Here is an 18,520-nt window from a genome sequence, read left to right as displayed (position 1 = left end):
CTGTAGGCTTCTCAGAGGAATCTGGTGGGCCACTGTGTGGAATGGGATGATGGACTGGATGGGCCTTGGGCTTAATCCAGCAGTGTTCCTCTTACGTTCTAAACTTTTTTTTTTTAAAGGTAGGGTAAATGGCTTCAAAATGAAGGATAACAAATAGTACATTAATCAGAATGTTGCATATCAAAAAGACATGACAGCATTGCAGAAAAACCTAGTAACATTCCTGCCAAAAGAGCAAGGTTGAGAAGAAAGGAAAGAGAGTGATGATCAGGTCTGATGACCAGGTCAGCAGTACCCTGACACCAAGGGAAGTACACACTGCATCAGTTATCTGCAGTTCATACAGTGACAGGTTGTACAAAAATTAGCTGCTGCAGAAACAAACTTATTCTAAAACTTTAAAGGCTTTATTGGATGGAGAATACTGAATGAATGAATGAATGAATGAATGAATGGTTAGATTTTCTCCGCATACTAAACAGACTGATGGACTTATTTTTTTCAAAATCAGTGCTGCTTCTCTCTCTCTCTCTCTCTATAAAAGGCTTTCTCTGATCAACTATTAGCAATTCAGCTTAATTCAGAAAAGTGAGTAAAATTCTAAGGTATACAGCACAAGAGATCAAAGCAAACCCTTTCTGGCATTAGAGTCAACAACAGTAAGCATACAGACCAATTTTGCTTTCACATAATCAAATTCAAATACTCAGTAGATGCAAGTGTCATGTTTGGGGGGGGGGGTAACACTATGGGTATAAACATGCATTTATCCATTTGTATTAAGTAATTAGTGTGGCTCAGGCTAAATACATGCTATATGATGCTACTATATGTTACTGCAACATCATTATTTATTACTTATATCCCACATTTCTGTTTGCACACTCAAAGTGGCTTATAAATATCACAAATGAAACAGTAAAATAAAATTTTAAAACCAGTACAAAATACTAAAACAGTACCCAAAGAAAACATGTTAATAACCAACCAAAGACAACAGATTATTTCCTTAAAATAGCACATGAGTTAGCTGCCATTTCAATCAAAAGCTCATCCAAACAAGAAAGTATTTGAGAAACACCTGAAGACAAGAGGGGGAGCCTGATCTTCACAAGGAAGCTGTCCCATAATATTGGTACCAACACTGAAAAGGCCCTGTCTTTTGTACTTGGCTATCTGGTCTTACACAGTGGCAAGACAGAGCAAAGCCTCCATCGACGTCTTAAGACCTAGAAGGCTCCTATGGGAGCAGATAGTTAGAAACATGGTGATGAAACTCCACAAGCAGCCATATGGTCAAAGGACATCATGTTAGAAAACAATCTTGGTCAATACATGGCAACCACACAGGCCAAATACATGGTCTGTTTAAATGTCAATTTCAAAATGCATTTAATCTTAAAGGTCAACATACTGACGACCACTGCATGCACGCAGCCCAAAGGAGCATTCATACATTCCCATTTCTAAAGCACAGGCATTTGATTACCAGCAGGGGTGGGTGGATTTTTGCTGAGGGTCACACAGCCCTGAGGGTCACATAGCCCTCAAGGACATATTTGCACGTTGCACAGGGTGTTCTTGGGGGAAGGGGAGATGGTGCAAATTGCCCCCTGCAACATGCCTGAACTTCAGAAGCAGAAATGCATCTGCTGCATACGTGCTTATTACAGCTGTATGTGTGCCGTGTTATAGTCAGGATCTCAGCCCCACTATTTTACAGGGAAAGTTAGCCCCTCTTCAAAGGGACTACAAGCACCTACACTGTTTATCAGATATTTTCAGTCTACTCAGTAGATCAATAAGCAGAAGTTAACTTCCACTCAGCACAAACCTTCAGAACATTGATAATATGGGCAGGCCCTGAGACACAAGATGCAATTAACATCCAAATACAGACTAATCATAGCATCTGAAGGATGCAGCTGGTAGCTAAACTTACTGAAAGAAGAAGCTGGCATTTGCACTATAAGCATTTTTCAAGCAATGAGAACAGCGAGTTAAAATCTGCTTCTCTCCTGAGCAAAGCCGGAAGCACTCTACCACCCATAAGGTTCTGGGCCTCACTTGATCCATTCTGCAGCACCTTTTTTGCAGAAGAGTCACAATTGGTGGTATTACTGGAGGACAAGGACCATTCCAGGACCTACGAGTTAAACAACAACCTTCCTCCTAGGCACAGTTCTAGAAACACTGGCAGACATCCTGACTATTGAAGTACCAGTGCAATGGAAGAGGCACCAGAGGGGAAAATTTTTATCTACCTCCACTTCCCCAGGAAGTGCTCTGTGCTACCCGAAAAAATGTTCCCAAGTATCATGCAACCCTCAGGGACATATTTTCAGGTGACACAAAGCACTTCTAGGGGAAGGGGAAGTTGTTAAAATTCTCACACACTAGCACTAGTGCAGTGTTGGTCTGGAACTCTTGAAAACACTGGTGCTTCTCCCATTGAACTGGTGCTTCATTAGTCAGGATGTCAGCCATTGACACCACCACACTTTGGACAAAGTGTTTTCTTTTCTTCTTCCAAATGGATGTTATGTTTACAATGTTATTTTGATTTCATTTGGCCTGCTTATTCCCCAGATCAGCAGTTGTCCTCCAGGGTGTGCATATCCCTAGAGGTACTTAGAGAGCCAGCGTGGTATAGTGGTTAGAGTGCTGGACTAGGACCGGGGAGACCCGAGTTCAAATCCCCATTCAGCCATGATACTAGCTGGGTGACTCTGGGCCAGTCACTTCTCTCTCAGCCTAACCTACTTCACAGGGTTGTTGTGAGGAGAAACTCAAGTATGTAGTACACCGCTCTGGGCTCCTTGGAGGAAGAGCAGGATATAAATGTAATAATAATTAATGTAGTAGAGGGGTACATAGCAAGTTGCGCTCCCTGTCAGCCACTCTTCTCCTTCACGCTGCTTTTCAGCAACCAAGAGAGCAGACAGATGTACGGAAAGTAGATAGCTGGCCTATAGCATCTCATCCTCCTCAAAAGACCTCCTTTCTCCTCCCTTCCCCAGTTGCGGGCTTTTGAAAGGAAAGTGGGGGGTAGAGGAGGTGAAGGTGGCTGTGGAGGCAAGATGAAAAAGTGTGGTGCCTTCTCACCCAGCTGCATCTTGCCACTTCACTGTACTCTATTCCACTCTCTTCCCCAGGTCAGCCCCTTATTTCCTCTCCACCCCAAAAGGAGGATGGTGATAGGCAATGAAAAGCAGCATACAGGGAAAGGGACAGGCTGCAATAGTGCTCAGTAATTAATCAATCAATATAAGGATACTCTCCCCGAGCCTTAAAGCAATCTCCTCTCCCGGGAGTGCATGGAACCGATTCCATGCACATCTCTATAAGCAAGTGGTAGAATGACACTCACCTGCAACAAGGCAATTGTCCAGTAATGTTAAAAGTTTAGAATCCTTCAGGATTAACCTCTATACTTTCTTTCAGCTCTTCAAATTTCTCCACCCTATGGCATGAGCACTCAAAAAGTCTTTAAAAGAAAGGCTAAAGATCTCAATCAAGGCTTCTGCCTCTTCTGAAGCCACGTCCTGTAATTTTGGAATGTTTTATTCTTTAGGTTATTTTTTATTTTTCTTGAAGGCTGTGTGCTCCCCACATTAGCACTCCTGCTAAACAAGGTTAACAGATCGAGTGCTCCATTAACCTCGTTATTTTGATTTTGTCAGCTGTGGCTGCTTGGAGCCACAGCTGACACACTCGGGGTGGGGAGAGGGGACCCCAGGAAGCACCATGCACTTGCATGTCCTGGAGCTCAGGGAGCTGGGGCACCACGCTCACCTTCCCCCAACCCCCAGAGCTCCTGAGCGAGCCACAGCCGGGTGCAGAAGCGCCTGACTGAAGCCACCACTCATCTGGGTGGCCAATCTGGCTGCCCAGCAATGAGCAAAGGCTCCCCCCCCCCCGACCCCTTGAGGTTCTACACCTTGATCGTGTGTAAAGCCTCAGTGAATTTTTGAAGGGCAAGGTGAACTCCTCCTCCTCCCCCCCATCACCTTTGAACAGTTGTTTCACTATTGCTGCAGGACTGGTGCAGGGCCTAGTGGGATAGTAATGCTGGAAAGGAATACACTTTACAGCGATGCTCTGAACAAGCCTCAAGCTGGGTTTTAATTCATGCCCCCTATATTCAATTCCAGCCACCTTAGCGCTATCAACACCAATCTACAGGTGTGGTAAAGTGTGCCATCAAGTCGATTTCAACTCCTGGCACCCACAGAGCCCTGGGGTTTTCTTTGGTAGAATACAGGAGGGGTTTACCATTGCCTTCTCCCGTGCAGTATAAGATGATGCCTTATACTCCTGTCACCCACAGAGCCCTGGGGTTGTCTTTGGTAGAATACAGGAGGGGTTTACCATTGCCTTCTCCCGTGCAGTATAAGATGATGCCTTTCAGCATCTTCCTATATCGCTGCTGCCCGATATAGTACCAGTGAGGATTCGAACCGGCAACCTTCTGCTTGTTAGTCAAGCATTTCCCCACTGCTGATGGTTCAAGGCCACCAACTAAAGATATTCCATATCATCCCAAGTGTGTTTTTCCTCAGAGATACACTACAAAAGAGAGAAACATCCAAGAGACACAGACATTATTTTACTGTGTTAGACACTCCTGATTCAATCCTTCAAACATGCTTAAGCAATATCTCTAAACTACTGTTAACACTGAATGATGCATTATTTTTACATTAAGGAAATATGCCACTACAATAGTAAAAAATCAATTAAGAATGGCTGTCAAATATTCAGGAAATTTCATTCACAAAGTTCACTGGTTGGCCTCTTCAGAGTGCCTTTTGTGTATTCAGTGCATTAGCTATTGCTGATTTTGAAAGCAAAGTAAGAGGTTAAACTGTTGCAGAATTCCCAGAATCAGGAAGAGGTAACAAATGAGAGAACTGCAGCAGGTGGGAGCAGCTTCTTCTACCACAGCATTATCCAATCTCTTGCAGGTTCTTTTATCACAAGCTTATCCAATCTCAACTTAGCACAAGGTTAAGCATCTGCTGAAATTCTCCCTTCTGCTGTTACATGTTCATGAGCCTTTCACTAAGCATCTGTGCTATTACTTGTTTTCCTGAAAGCAATGTCTACCAAACTCACATTTAGCCCTCATGGTTCCAAACACTTAAGATATAAATGTCACATATGAATACCCAAACCAATTCAATTCTTTACAGTCAATTGACCAGTGCGGGGAGGGGAGGATTTAACAAAACACCTAAACTATGGTTAAGGGTTGGCCACAAATGAGGATTTCAAGCAGATTCTTAAATCACAGTTAAGCATTAGATATGCAACAATCAAACCATGGTTAGGGCAGTTTCTTGACCACTCCAGGCTCTCTGCTTTCAAGGTGGCAAGTATATCTCTCTGGTGTTTTCTTATAAATGCCCATTCAGACAGAACTTAGCTGAACCTTGAGGAGATTCTCACAATCGGCCAAAAGCGGGCTAAGAGAGCCTAGCCCACTTTTGGGTGAGCGTGAGAACCACCGGGTTCACAGGTGAACCTGGTTTCCTCAAAGCAGGTAACCCGCTTAGGTAGCCTTCCCCTTAGACGAGGTTAGTGGAGCAAGCACTCCGCTAACTCCGTCTATTTGATTGTGTATTGCCTCGGCGCGATTCCGCGCCACAGCAACACATAAGGAGACCTCCGCCAGAAGGCTGAAACAAGTCTCCCAGCCCTGGGGGTCTCTCCAGGATGCCCCGCACACTAGTGCTGGGCATCCTGGAACTTCCAGGGGCCACGTGGCCCCTGATCCCCACAGCTCCCACCGGCTCCATGACAGAGCTGGCAGTTGTGTGGGAGGCCGATCCAGCCACCCAGGGCTGCCAGCGTGCTCATCTGCAGGGAGAGCGAGCTAAGCCCACTCTCCCCACTAACCCCATTCAGGCGAGTCTTACTGATCATGAGACTCGCCTCCTTGTTTCACTGTACTTTTAGGGTCAACTAAGAGCAAGACAACAAACCATGCACTAACCATGGTTAAGGATTATATTTACACTGGACTTAGCCATACAAATACAGTTATCTACTACTTAATTTTCTGCAAGGCCTTGTCTCTCTCTCACACACACACCAAACATGCTTGAAGATCTTGGGGGAATATCTTCACTTTGACTTACTTTCATTCTCACTGTGCCTGCTTGAACTTGCAGCCTGACCTAGTGTTAGCTCTTTTCTACAAATGGATTAAAAAGTTATGTATTTGCTCATGCATTAGAACAGAAAGATCCTCCTCAAAAGACCTGTTAAATGTGATTCTCTCTTGCTCGCTGTGCTCATGAGCAGCCAAACCCAGGCTTAGGCAGCCCTGCCTGGGTCTGGCTGCTCATGTGCAGCGCCAGGATCACGGGCAATCCCAGCACTGCCTCCCCCGCAAATCCAGGTATTTCCCCCAGGCTTTAAACTGGGTTAAAGGGCATGAGCCTTTACCCCAGCTTCAGGGTTGTGAGTGTGCTCAGGCTGCCCATCACAGGCATGCAACTCCATATCCGAACTGCGCAGGCATGCAGTTCGAGCGGAGAGACTGGCGGACAGGCAGACCGGCCAGAGTGCCCGCTGCCGCTCAGCTCACCCCCACCCCAAGCCAACACAAATAGTGGTGGCGGGGCAGGAGTGGCAGCTGCACAGTTCAGCCAGAGAAGAAACCAACCGGCCACAGCGGCCGCCGCTGCCACTCAGCTCAACCCCTGCCCCCAGCCAACACAAAAAGTGGCAGTGGGGCATGGGTGGCAAGATTTTGTTGCCCCACCCCTTGAGTCTGACATCAGACACAGGGGCTGTGGCTTAGGGGGCTGGGGGCGAGTACACTTTGCACACAATGGGGAGGCCCCCTAATAAGATTTTGTCCCCTGGCCCCCATGGGCCTTGCTACATCCCTGGCCCGAGCATACACAGAGCTGGGCACCTAGAACACCCGACTTCCGAGGGAATCCCCCAATGCATGGCACTCATCGCACAATGCATTGTGGGATTTCTGCAGGCCAGGGAAATGAGTCCCTGCCTCCAGAGATCTGTGCTGCAAGGAGCAGTGTGGATCATATGGCAGTGCGAGAGGGGCATCCCACACAACTGACGAGATAGTCTGGGTGGAAGGTAAGCAAGACCTTCTTCCCTTCTCCTTTTTGCCATCTCCCCTCGCCCTCCGCGCCATGAAAATGAAAATGGTCACAAGAATGACAACCTCCCACACCTTCACACACACACACACACACACACACACACACACCCCACTCACCATCACTTCAAGCACATCAGAATCAGTTAGTGGGCAAATACTGGATTTACAGTTTAAACTAACTAAAGGCCCCTAATGTAATACAATAAATAAATATTACAATATACAGTAATTCTGGCAAATCAATACCACTCACAAGGAAGAGTGAATTACTGGGTATTTACACAAAATATAAATGAAGAAATAGTTGCTAAACTAAAGGCCATATGCAAAGAGGTACTAATTTCTTCTCTCCACTGTACCATCATGGCAAATCCTGTAGCTGTGGACAGGATATACAACTGCTGCCACAACAGAAATGTTTACAGCAGAAAAAAGTAACTGCAGATTTTAAAAATAATAATAATTAAGAGGCCCAGAGCTAACTCTTTGCTGGGTCAACCTAGTTGACCCGTACTTCAAGCAAATTCCATTTTGTTCAAGCATTTTTTTCTCACTGATCTGTTCACAATTAACATACATCAAGGTTAGACAACTTGTGCCAACTCAGGTTATAAAGGAGTATTTTCCAATAGAGTACTCCATTTAGAGTGGGAAGGCAACGTAGAAAGGCATAAATCCTATGCATATTTACTTGGGAGTAAGTCCCCCTGAACTTAGCAGTGCTTCTGAATTTAACATGTGTCGGATCAGGCTGCAAGAACAGTTTAGGAGTTCTAAAATGTGCAGAATGCAGAAAGAAAAGTCGGAATGCAGAAAGAAAAGGGACAAGGATGTGCAGTTGTGCCTAATACTTCAAGAATGGAACCAATGCTACAAGACTGGCTCTCTATTTTTCTGCATTTTCTTATTTCATTTTAAAAAATGCAAGAAATATTTAAACACTACAGGTAAAGTTAGCAAGCCTTCAAGTTCCAGAATAGGACAACGCTCCCCCAGAACGAACAAGTACATAGCATGGGAGTGCTCCTAGATCCAAAACTGTCTCTGGTCTCTTAAGTTGAGGCAAGGACCAGGGGCACTTTTTGTCAGCTTCAGCGGATACATCAGCTATGCCCATTTCTGGAGGAAAATGACCTTAAAACAATGGAACATATGCTGGTAACCTCCGGGACTGACTACTATAATGCACTCTATGTGGGGCTGCCTTTGTACGTTGTCCGGAAACTACAGTTGGTGCAGAATGAGGCAGCCAGATTGGTCTCCAGAATAATCCGAAGAGACCATATAACACTGATCTTAAAAGAACTGCACTGGCTGTTGCTATGTTTCTGAGTGAAATACAAAGTGCTGGTTATTACATATAAAGCCTTTAATGGCTTGGCTCCAGTGTATTTAAGAGAGCACCTCCTTTGTCATGAACCCTCCTGCCTAATAAAATCATCTGGGAAGATTGGTTATGGCTACCACTTGCTCACTTGGTGGCTACTTGGGACTGGGCCTTCTCTGTGGCTGCCCCGGACTCTAGAATGCATGCCCTGTTAAAATCAGTTTCTTCATCCCTAGCTGTTTTTAAAAAAGACCCATGAGATGCACCTGTTTCCTCAGGCTTTTGATATCAGATTTGATATCATAATGGTTTGATATCATTTTTATGATATCTGATTAGATATCATAATGGTTTACTCATTTTATCCCGTTTTTAAATTTGTTGCATTTTAACTTATATACACCGCCTAGGGATGCATCAGGCGGTATAAATATATGATTGACTGATTGACTGATAGATAAACACATGTCCTGTGTGCATGTTTATATTCCAGTGTCAATACAAAACTATGCAATTTCCATTCTGCACCATCTTTTTGTTCAAACAGTCAGTATGTCCAATGATAGTTTTACAAGAAACCTGACTGGGGTGATGGGAGGGGGAAGAGAGAGGGATTGCAGAAATCCCAATCCCCAGAATCCAAAAATGACCCATTTCTTCATAATGCTGAAGTCATGCTGTGTTTTCAAGTGGCTAGTTATGGAAAGCATTTGCTTTCTCTTGTACATTAGAAAATTTTGCTGAGCTCACAAAAATATTAGCTCTACATGCATTATTGCATCACTACTGCAGCAGCTTCCCACCTTACATTACTAAGAAGAACTTAAGTAGTTTATGGTTCTAAAAAATCATTGGGGGAAAGATATAGAAGCCAGGGCCTCAAGCCTTCCTCCTCCTGAATTCCTAACCAAGCAAGATGCATTCTGGTTGGATATCGATGTAAACATTCTCTGACACATGAGAAACGACATTAAGAGGTGAGAGGAAGAGCATCTGATGAAATATATTCAACGTATCTAACCACTAGCCTGCAAAATGGTTGTTGTCACTCGGCATAGCCTATAGGCAACAAATCTTTACCACACATTCTTGGAGTTTACTACGATATGCTTCTATGCATAGGGCCGTGAAGCCTTTAATTCTGGAAAGACTACCTTGGAGACCAGTTTTATCAACTCGCGGGAATGTAATCTTTCTTCAACACCACAACAAATCGAGGAAGCGAACTCTCGGCTCTCCCCTTTCCGCACCAGCCAAGAAGGGAAAGTAGCGGCCGGCCACACCCACATTCTAAGTCCCCATCGCTGAGCTTAGCAGCCTCGGCTCGCGCCCGAAGCTCCCTCTTTGGCTCTTCTGACAGCCAAGCCAAAGAAAACAAGCTTTTGCGGCTGAAGATCGCGCTGGCTCCCTTCCCGATCTGCCTGCCTCCTCCCCCCCCCCGTCTCCTCCCCCGCCCTTCCCCAACGTATTACTGGGTTTGTGCTCCTGAAATGCTAATTAGAAGAGGAGAAAATGCTGCATTTTTACGCGGAGAGACTCTCCCCGCGCCCGCCCTCAGTTCTTAATGCACCCCAGAGTGATGCTTTTCCAAAGGCTCCGACTCCAGCGTCCTTAGCCGCTGCGGCGGCTCTTACATCAAGGCTAGGACACAAGCAGAGGGCATCATCATAGAGAACGATCTGGTACAGCCCAAGAATACCCACCTGCAGAAACTGACTGGTAGGACTGATCTCTTCAACCCCGGATCGAGCATTTCTGGCCGCCGCTGATACTAGGTAGGCTCTTTGCAAAGATGCCACGCGAGTGAAGCGACGATCCTACCCACCCTGGTCCCCTGGCAGGGCGGGTAGCTCTGAAGATGAACAGCAGGCAACAGCAACAGACTCGTGAACTAGCTGGCTGCCAGAGCTCTGCAACAAGCAGCCGTCGCAGAAGAGCTTGCAGAGATCGTAGGCAGCTTGTGCTGCTGCAATTCAGTCCGCCACCCAAAGTGCACAGCTGCAGGCCGCCCACTGGCAGCGCAAGCACAGTAGCCACCTCAACAGCATGGTCCCCCGGCGGAGGCAGGCTCCTGTTCAGCTGCTCTGCGCGCACACACAACAACACTCTCCCCGTCCCCCTCCCTCGCCTGCTAGCTCAGGCAACAAATCCCCAGAGAATCCGCTTCGCAGGAGCCTGTCCTCGCTGCCTTCCTCCATGCAGCCCCGCCCACATCGTAGCCTCGTGACCCGGCTCCGGCGGAAAAAATGTGCATTTCCACCGAGAAGGAAAGGAAGGGTAGGGACCATGCGGTCATTTCCTGGACTTGCGCTCAGAAATGCGAGGCAGCCCAAACTTTCCTTCTTTTGTTACCCAGTCAAGTCGTGCATCCCCAAAATCTAATGGTTTTAGCCGTGAGGCAAAGCCCATTATTAGGTCGTTTCGTGACAAAACCTGGGCAGTACGTAATTTCTGCATTACTTATAAATATAACCTACCAGATCTTGGGTTAAAGTTCTCTGTAATGTTTCCGGCGTGGTTGTTTTTTTGCCTGATCATCACTGGAGGCGGCCGATAGCCCACCCCTGCAGTTAACGTTAAGAAGGCCTTTAGCCCTCTGTCGCCACTTTTCCTGGATCCCTGTGCAAACACTTGGTTAAAGTTGCAGCAAAATACAAAGGCACCTGTTTGGATTTTGTCACAAATAAAACCCTTGATGTAAACTTTAAAAAAGACGGACCGATTCTGCCAAGCAGCACGGACTTCAAGCTATAAACATATTTAGGAAGAAGGGAGGGGCGAGAGAGTGAGAGAACAGTCATTGTGATGACAACAATAAAAACACTGTTTAGAAATTATGGAGCAGGTTTAACGTTTGCAAGCTACAAATGAAATCTCCAGGTTAATGTAGTGCATGGAAGGGGCTGCCACCACCTGAATGTTCAGTATGGTTCATTCACAGACAGAATTATTGATTATTTAAGTTGTAATTTAACACCATGGAGAATGTTATATATGACTATTTCTTATAATAATTAGGAGCTTAGATACTGATGTTGCCATAAATGGCATTAGACTCAAACCACAATTGTCTAAGGCACATTTGCGATATCCCCAGTCTTGAATGCTCTCCCTTTGGGAGGATTGAAACGGAATGTGCCTTTGTTCAGCCCAAAGCTCATGTAAGTTTCATATCAGAACTTCCCTCAATTCTAAAAACCATTTGGGCATGGCCTGGCTGTTCTGAATATTCCTGTTGTGGATCAGTTAACCTCCTTAGGCCAGGAAAATACTTGAAATGTTCTTAAGTACCCAAAATGCAAATAGGCCCCCTTATTGTCTCAGGAATCTGCTACTATCAGGGGGAGTCATTAAGCTTTTGAAATAAGTATGGAGCCATTGAATGCTAGGGTGTGTTTACCTATTTCCAAGGGGAAGATTGCAATTACTACCTGGATATGCAAACATCTTCCCTATAAAGGAAACTGAGCTTTTGAGTGTAGTTGAGTTTGTCATCAGAGGGGCTCTTGAGATTGCTGTTGCTGCTTCCATAATGTTACTTTTGTATTAGTTTAGCTTTGTTAAGCTGAGGCCATATTGCATGGTTCTAAGCAGACTTCACATGTAAGCATGTTAGAAAAGCATGTAAGCTTTTCTTTTCTGAGCTGTAATTTAAGACCTAACAAATCTACTGAGCTTCCTAACACCAAACAGGAAGAAAGGTATCTTGTGCATTTTAACCATTTTGCCTTGTTTGCCTATAAACTGTCCTGCTTTTTAAATCTACTCAAACTAGATTTTGATTGTTTTAAACTTGATCTGGGCTGGAAATGTGCTCTGTTCTGTCTCCATACATGCCTGCTCAGCTTACACGCTCTTTCAAAGGTGTTTAAGTTAGTTTTGTCTCACAGGAGACTGGTAGCAGCTTTACCAGAAGATTTTTTAACAAACTTGGGGGAGGTGCAGGTCAAGTAACCTCGCCAGGTTTGCCACAAGCATCTTACTGAACAATCCAGACTGTCATTCACCTTTCCAAGGCCTCAGTCTGGGAAGGGAGCTGGTTGGGTAGCACCAGAGTCTTTCTTTTCCAGGGGTGACCCTTCCATGAGGCAGGGTTAGGCAGTCATTTCTGGTGTAGGGTCATAGGAGGCAGCAAATGCTGGCTGCCCGCTTCAGTGGGTACATAGTAAGCTGCCTTATACCAAGTCAAAGCATTGTTCCATCTAGCTCAGTATTGTCTACACTGATTGGCAGGGGATTCTCCAAGGTTGCAGGCAGGAGTCTCTTAACCCTATCTTGGAGATGCCAGGGAGGGAACTGGGAGCCTGCTGCATGCAAGCATGCAGGTGCTCTTCCTAGAGTGGCCCCCTCCCCTGAGGGGAATATCTCACAGACCCTGAGAGACCCTGTGTAGTCTCTCATTCAAATGCAAATTAAGGCAGACCTTGCTTAGGAAAGGAGACAATTCATGCTTGCTACCACAAGAATAGCACTTCTTCCTATGCATATGCACAGACCTCTCCCCCCTCATTGCATTATCAACACCCCATGTTGCAATTTTGCCAGCCCCAATGGGTCCCCTTTGAAAACAGGTGGGTCCCCTCCACCAAGCTCCAGCATCATATTGGAAGATATACACATGGAGCACTGGGAAGTGCAGTCCATAGTAGAGGTCTATGGGGAAAGTGCTTAGAAGGATACACTTCCCATCACTCCATGCCCTGCTTCAGAGATAGTACTGTGGCACAGAAGGGCTTTGTTTCTATAAAAAGAGTCCCTTGAACTTGGAAAGAAGCAGCACTGTAGGGATGTGCACGGTCCGGCCCAGTCCGGACCGGCACCGACGGGGGGCCCTTTCTTTTAGGGCGGGAGGGCTTGCTTACCCCTCCCGCCTCTTCGGCCCCCTCCAGCGCCCGTATTTAACTTAAAAGCGGGGCGCTGGAAACCAGCCGCTACCGCCGCCCCCCCGAGCAGATTAACAATTAAGGGTGCCCCTGCCGTCGCCCGCCCGCCAGCCAGCCAGCCAGCCCTCCCTCCCAGCTGCCCGCCCGCCCGAGTGTGTCCTTACCCAATGCTTGAAGTAAACGAGAGGAGCTACCGAACGGAGCTCCTCTCGTTAGCAAGGCCTCCAGAGGACTGAAGGTGCTTTGCGCGCGTGCGCATGCGCACGCCACAAAGGACGCCGGAGGCCCGGTCTACCCACCGGGAAAAGGCCAGGTAGACCGGGCCTCCGATCGCCGGAGGCCCGGTCTACCCTGCCGGGCCGGGTAGACCCGGCCTCCAGCGATCGGAGGCCCGGTCTACCCGGCCCTTTCCCAGCGGGTAGACCGGGCCTCCGGCGTCCTTTGTGGCGCGCGCATGCGCACGCGCGCAAAGCGCCTTCAGTCTTCTGGAGGCCTTGCTAACGAGAGGAGCTCCGTTCGGTAGCTCCTCTCGTTTACTTCAAGCATTGGGTAAGGACACACTCGGGCGGGCGGGCAGCTGGGAGGGAGGGCTGGCTGGCTGGCGGGCGGGAGATGGCAGGGGCACCCTTAATTGTTAATCTGCTCGGGGGGGGCGGCGGTAGCGGCGGCGGGGGCGGCTGGTTTCCAGCGCCCCGCTTTTAAGTTAAATACGGGCGCTGGAGGGGGCCGAAGAGGAGGGAGGGGTAAGCAAGCCCTCCCGCCCTTAAAGTCATACCCCCCACCCGGACCCGGACCACCAAGAGCCGAACCAGTCCGGCAGTTCGGCCATTCCTTAGAATGGCCGCCGGACCGGTTCGGACTCACCACTACAGCACTGCATGGAGATTCTCACACTGAGTTTTTTTGCCCAAGTGGCCCCTGCTTGAAAAATAGTGAAGAGCGTTGACCTAGGCGTTCAGCTTTTGTTCTGGCTGCTGAAGCTTTCCTCACCACTTATCTCCAGCAATCAGACAAATAAAACCTTCATTTGCTTCATTTCCATTTGTCATGTCCTGTTGTTTTTAGATTGTGAGCCCTTTGGGGACAAAGAGTCATTTTAATTATGTATTTATTTTTCTTTGTAAACCGCTTTGTGAACTTTGGTTGAAGAGCGATATATAAATATTCGTAGTAGTAGGAACATAGGAAGCTGCCTATACTGAGTCAGACCATAAGTAGACCATAGGTCCATCTAGCTCAGTATTGTCTACAGCAGCTTCTCTAAGTTTGCAGGCAGGAATCTTTCTCAGCTTTATCTTGGAGATGCTAGGGAAGGAACTTGGAACCTAGATGCTTTTTCCAGAGCGGCTCCATCCCCTGAGGGGAATATCTTCCAGTGCTCACACTTCTAGTCTCCCTTTTATATGCAACCAGGGTGGTTCCTGCTTAGCTAAGGGGACAAATCATGCTTGCTACCACAAGACCAGTTCTCTTCCCTACTAGTAATAGTAGTAATTGTTGTTGTTGTTGACTATAGTTGACACCCCTTTGTTCACATAAGGAGCAATCTGAAGTATATTGAGGCTTTGCTAGGTATATTTATTTATTTATTTATTTATTTAGATTTATATGTCGCCCTACTCCCATAGGACTCAGGGTGGCTTACAAGCAATAACATACACAGCAACACAATTCCATAAAAATATATCTTACATAACCTCATAAACCACAACCCCATACAATACTCATTCCACATGACATAATAACCATGGATTACAGGATCACTCTACGACCAGCTATCTCAGCGACTGAAAACCCGGCGGAACATTTCAGTCTTACATGCCTTACAAAAGGCCAACAGATCATGGAAAGCGCTAATATTATCCGGGAGACCATTCCATAGAGTTGGGGCCACCACTGAGAAGGCTCTGGTTCTCGTTGATTGCAGTTTAATATCCCTAGGGCCCAGGATCACCAAGGCTCTGAAACTTAAACCTGAAAGTCAGTCTGGACCAGCTGCAGGTGCTTTTGTTCAACAGGGTTGCCACATGCCCAGGGTTGGCCTGGGCAATCCAGGAATCGGCTGTTTTGTCAGATGTAGGAAAAATGTCATTCTGGATACTAAATGTCCAGGGATTTGAGTGGGATAAGATTGCTTTAACACATTTTACCCACTTTTCTGGTGCTTTTCTCTAGGCATTATAGCTACATGGTGTCAATGTTTTAAAACCCCATGTTGCTACCTTTTCTCTGGCACCAATGCGGCTGGCTGGCTAGGCTGGCTCTCTATAGATGGCTCAGCAAACCCCTTCTGCACCTTTCTGGATCATCTCTAGAGTTAGCAAGGGTGGCAGTGAGATTGTCTCACACACATGGAGAGGCCCCCTTCCAAAGTATGGTTCAGTCTTTGAAATGGTCAGATTGAGCCTTTTCGTTCTAGGTAAGAAAACAAATCAGGACCAAGAGTTATTTCAGTATTTTGGGTTTCCCCACACACTCCATTGACTTCAGTTGACAGTGGTGGTCCTGCTGTTTGACCTAAACGTTTAACTAATGTACTGGCCCTATCCATCCCCAGCAAAGCCCTCTTATGCTGGCCGATAGGTTTCAATCCACCTGTACACAAGCGCTATTGGGCAGATTGTCATCACTTGGCTTTTTTATTGAAAATTTGTCATTATTGGGTTACAATCAAGCCAAGAAGATCCACAAACAGAGGATCTTCGACACTGAACACCAGAATTATTTAAGCTCTATTTTGGAGACCATAAGAGGGTACCTTGGTGACTTTAGCAATAGCACTTACATTTATATACCACTCTATAGTCGAAGCTCTCTAAGCGGTTTACAATGATTTAGCATATTGCCCCCAACATTCTGGGTACTCAGTTTACCAACCTCGGAAGGATGGAAGGCTGAGTCAACCTTGAGCCCCTGGTCAGGATCAAACTTGTAACCTTCTGGTTACAGGGCAGCAGTTTTACCACTGCGCCACCAGGGGCTCTTTAATCAGGAACCTGCTGGTTACCTACTATCACTTTCTCTACCAAGCCATCATAGGGTGTTTCTCAGAGCAAGATATGAACAGTTCTACCTGGAAGGTTTTTGAAAATTCCTCTGGCCAGTCAGATTTGCCCTTGTGGCTCAGGTGAGGTTGAATCTGTCCACTATATGCTGTTCTGTTCTTTTTATAATAATAGTTGGTGCAGTTTTATTTCTTCCCTTCTATCACACTTTCCCAGCCAAACTGCTGACTTTTATGCCATACTCCTTCTTGCAGATAAGAAACCTTTTATCACCTACAATGTTGCCAGGTTTTGCGCAGCTGCTGTTAAGATCCACCAACAGCTAACTTCTAGCCCTACTTTCTAGAAGCCGCTACAAGAGGCTTGTATGTTGGTGTACTTTGTATGATTGAATTATTATCAGAATGTAGTATTATTTGTTTGTATATACATCTGATCAATGTTTGCAATAAAGCTATTCATTCATCCATCCATCCATCCCAAGGAAAGCATCCTTTCAGCCGCTGTTGCTGGTGTCTATCTTATGTTTCTTTTTTAGATTGTAAGCTCTTTGGAGACATTTGGGAGCCATTTTATTTATTCATTCATTTATATCTATATAATTGAACTTTTGGGAACATTTTGGGAACGTTTTATTGAAAAGCAGTATATAAATATTCATTGTTGTATTAATATGAATGTAAATTGTTTTTGAAAAGGTTATATGCATATCTAACATTTATTTCAAATTAAGGGGGGAAATTACATAGATACAGGATGCAGTAGCTAACATACAGCACAACACACCACTCACCATGGAAGAGGGACACACATACGTGTCTTCCATCCCACGCCAGCCAAGAGCCCATCCTGGCAGCGAATGACGGGGCCGAGGCTGTTGCATGCACATTAAGGTGTGCATAACTGCTGCTGCATCACTACTGCCTTTGGGAATACTCATTGCATAAGCAGAGTCCAGCTTGCCTGCCTTAGGATCCAAGCCAGAGTTCCATAGGCGTAACTATAGGGGGGGCAGGGGGGGCACGTGCCCTGGGCGCCACTTGGCAGGGGGCGCCAAAAAGTGCCCCCGCTGATTTGCCAGAAAAAAAATATTTTATTTATTTATTTATTTATTTATTTTGCAGAGCAGTCCCCCTCCCCCGGTCCCGGCGCCGCCCCCCCCCCCATTGGCATTGCTCATCCAGCACTGGGCGCCGCGGCGTCTTCGTAGTCCAAGTCTCTGACTCTCACTCCCCGGCGCGCCCCGCCACCCCGCCACCAGTCGCGCATGCGTCGAGAGGAGGACACGCACCAGAGCAAACTTCCTGAACAACTCCCTCTTCTGAACAACTTCCTGAACGCCCGAACCAGTTCGCCTTTTTGCTCATTCAAGTCCTTCCTCCCCTATAATCTAACCACGTTTTAACTGAAAAGGTTCAGGGAGGGGGAGATGGGGGGATGTGGAACCTTGGGTTCCACATCCCCCCATCTCTCCCTTCCTGGACTTTTTCACTATGTAATGCAAGCTAATTTTAATTATATGTCATCATCAAAATGGATTAGCTGTTTCAGCCCAGCAGGAAAGTCTAAACCTCCACCGATTTAATTAACCAGACTGAAAATCAGATGAACAGAGAATGTTTTAATGAAAGGTGGTATATAAATTTAACAATAAGTAAAACTATCATTAGGAGCAATTAGCGATTACTTAAACATTGGTGCTGCCAAGCAATTTGTAAATAAAACTTGAAGCCCTTTGAAAATAAGCTGGAATTAATTGTAGGTTGGGAAGGGATGAAAGTATATACTTCTAAACATTTATTGTTAAATTTATATACCACCTTTCATTAAAAACAACCCCAAAGTGGTTTGGTTTTAGTCATGGATTTTAATTTTAATTGCTCTTTTTGTCAATGTGATGAAGATTAGTTAAATCTGAGTGGTCTTAGGCAACCAATGTTGCATCTGAAATGCCATTTCATTTTTTATTGTCATAAATACTCTCCAACCAATTTAAATAGCAAAGGTGTATATTATCGCTTTATTCAATTGCAGGGAATCTCAAAAAAGCAGGATTTGCAACTAAGGCAGTGCATATCTTCTCTAAAATGGCCCTTTTATAGTTTTTCTAACTTTGAAATCGTAACATAAAACAAAGCATAAATGCTTCCCCCTCCATTTGAAA

The 18,520-nt window shown here is 45.9% G+C and overlaps 1 protein-coding gene across 3 annotated transcripts in view; it reads right to left on the bottom strand.

The window, feature by feature from the left end:
• The window catches only part of NCOA7 (nuclear receptor coactivator 7), a 131,231-nt gene extending 120,553 nt beyond the window's left edge, over positions 1 to 10,678 (bottom strand). For 2 of the 3 annotated variants that reach the window (XM_053285257.1, XM_053285273.1), the window contains exon 1: positions 10,172 to 10,678. The gene's annotated coding sequence lies outside the window, so the exon portion shown is untranslated. Of the gene's footprint in view, positions 1 to 9,622; positions 9,781 to 10,171 lie in introns of those variants that run through there. The other variant, XM_053285264.1, reaches the window with a different exon arrangement.
• Between the last annotated feature and the right edge of the window lie 7,842 nt (positions 10,679 to 18,520).

The sequence above is a fragment of the Hemicordylus capensis genome, chromosome 1, assembly GCF_027244095.1.
Source record: "Hemicordylus capensis ecotype Gifberg chromosome 1, rHemCap1.1.pri, whole genome shotgun sequence".
In the NCBI taxonomy this organism is placed as follows: Eukaryota; Metazoa; Chordata; class Lepidosauria; order Squamata; family Cordylidae; genus Hemicordylus; species Hemicordylus capensis.
Note: the sequence above shows the minus strand (reverse complement) of the source record. Positions and strands in the feature narration are given on the sequence as shown.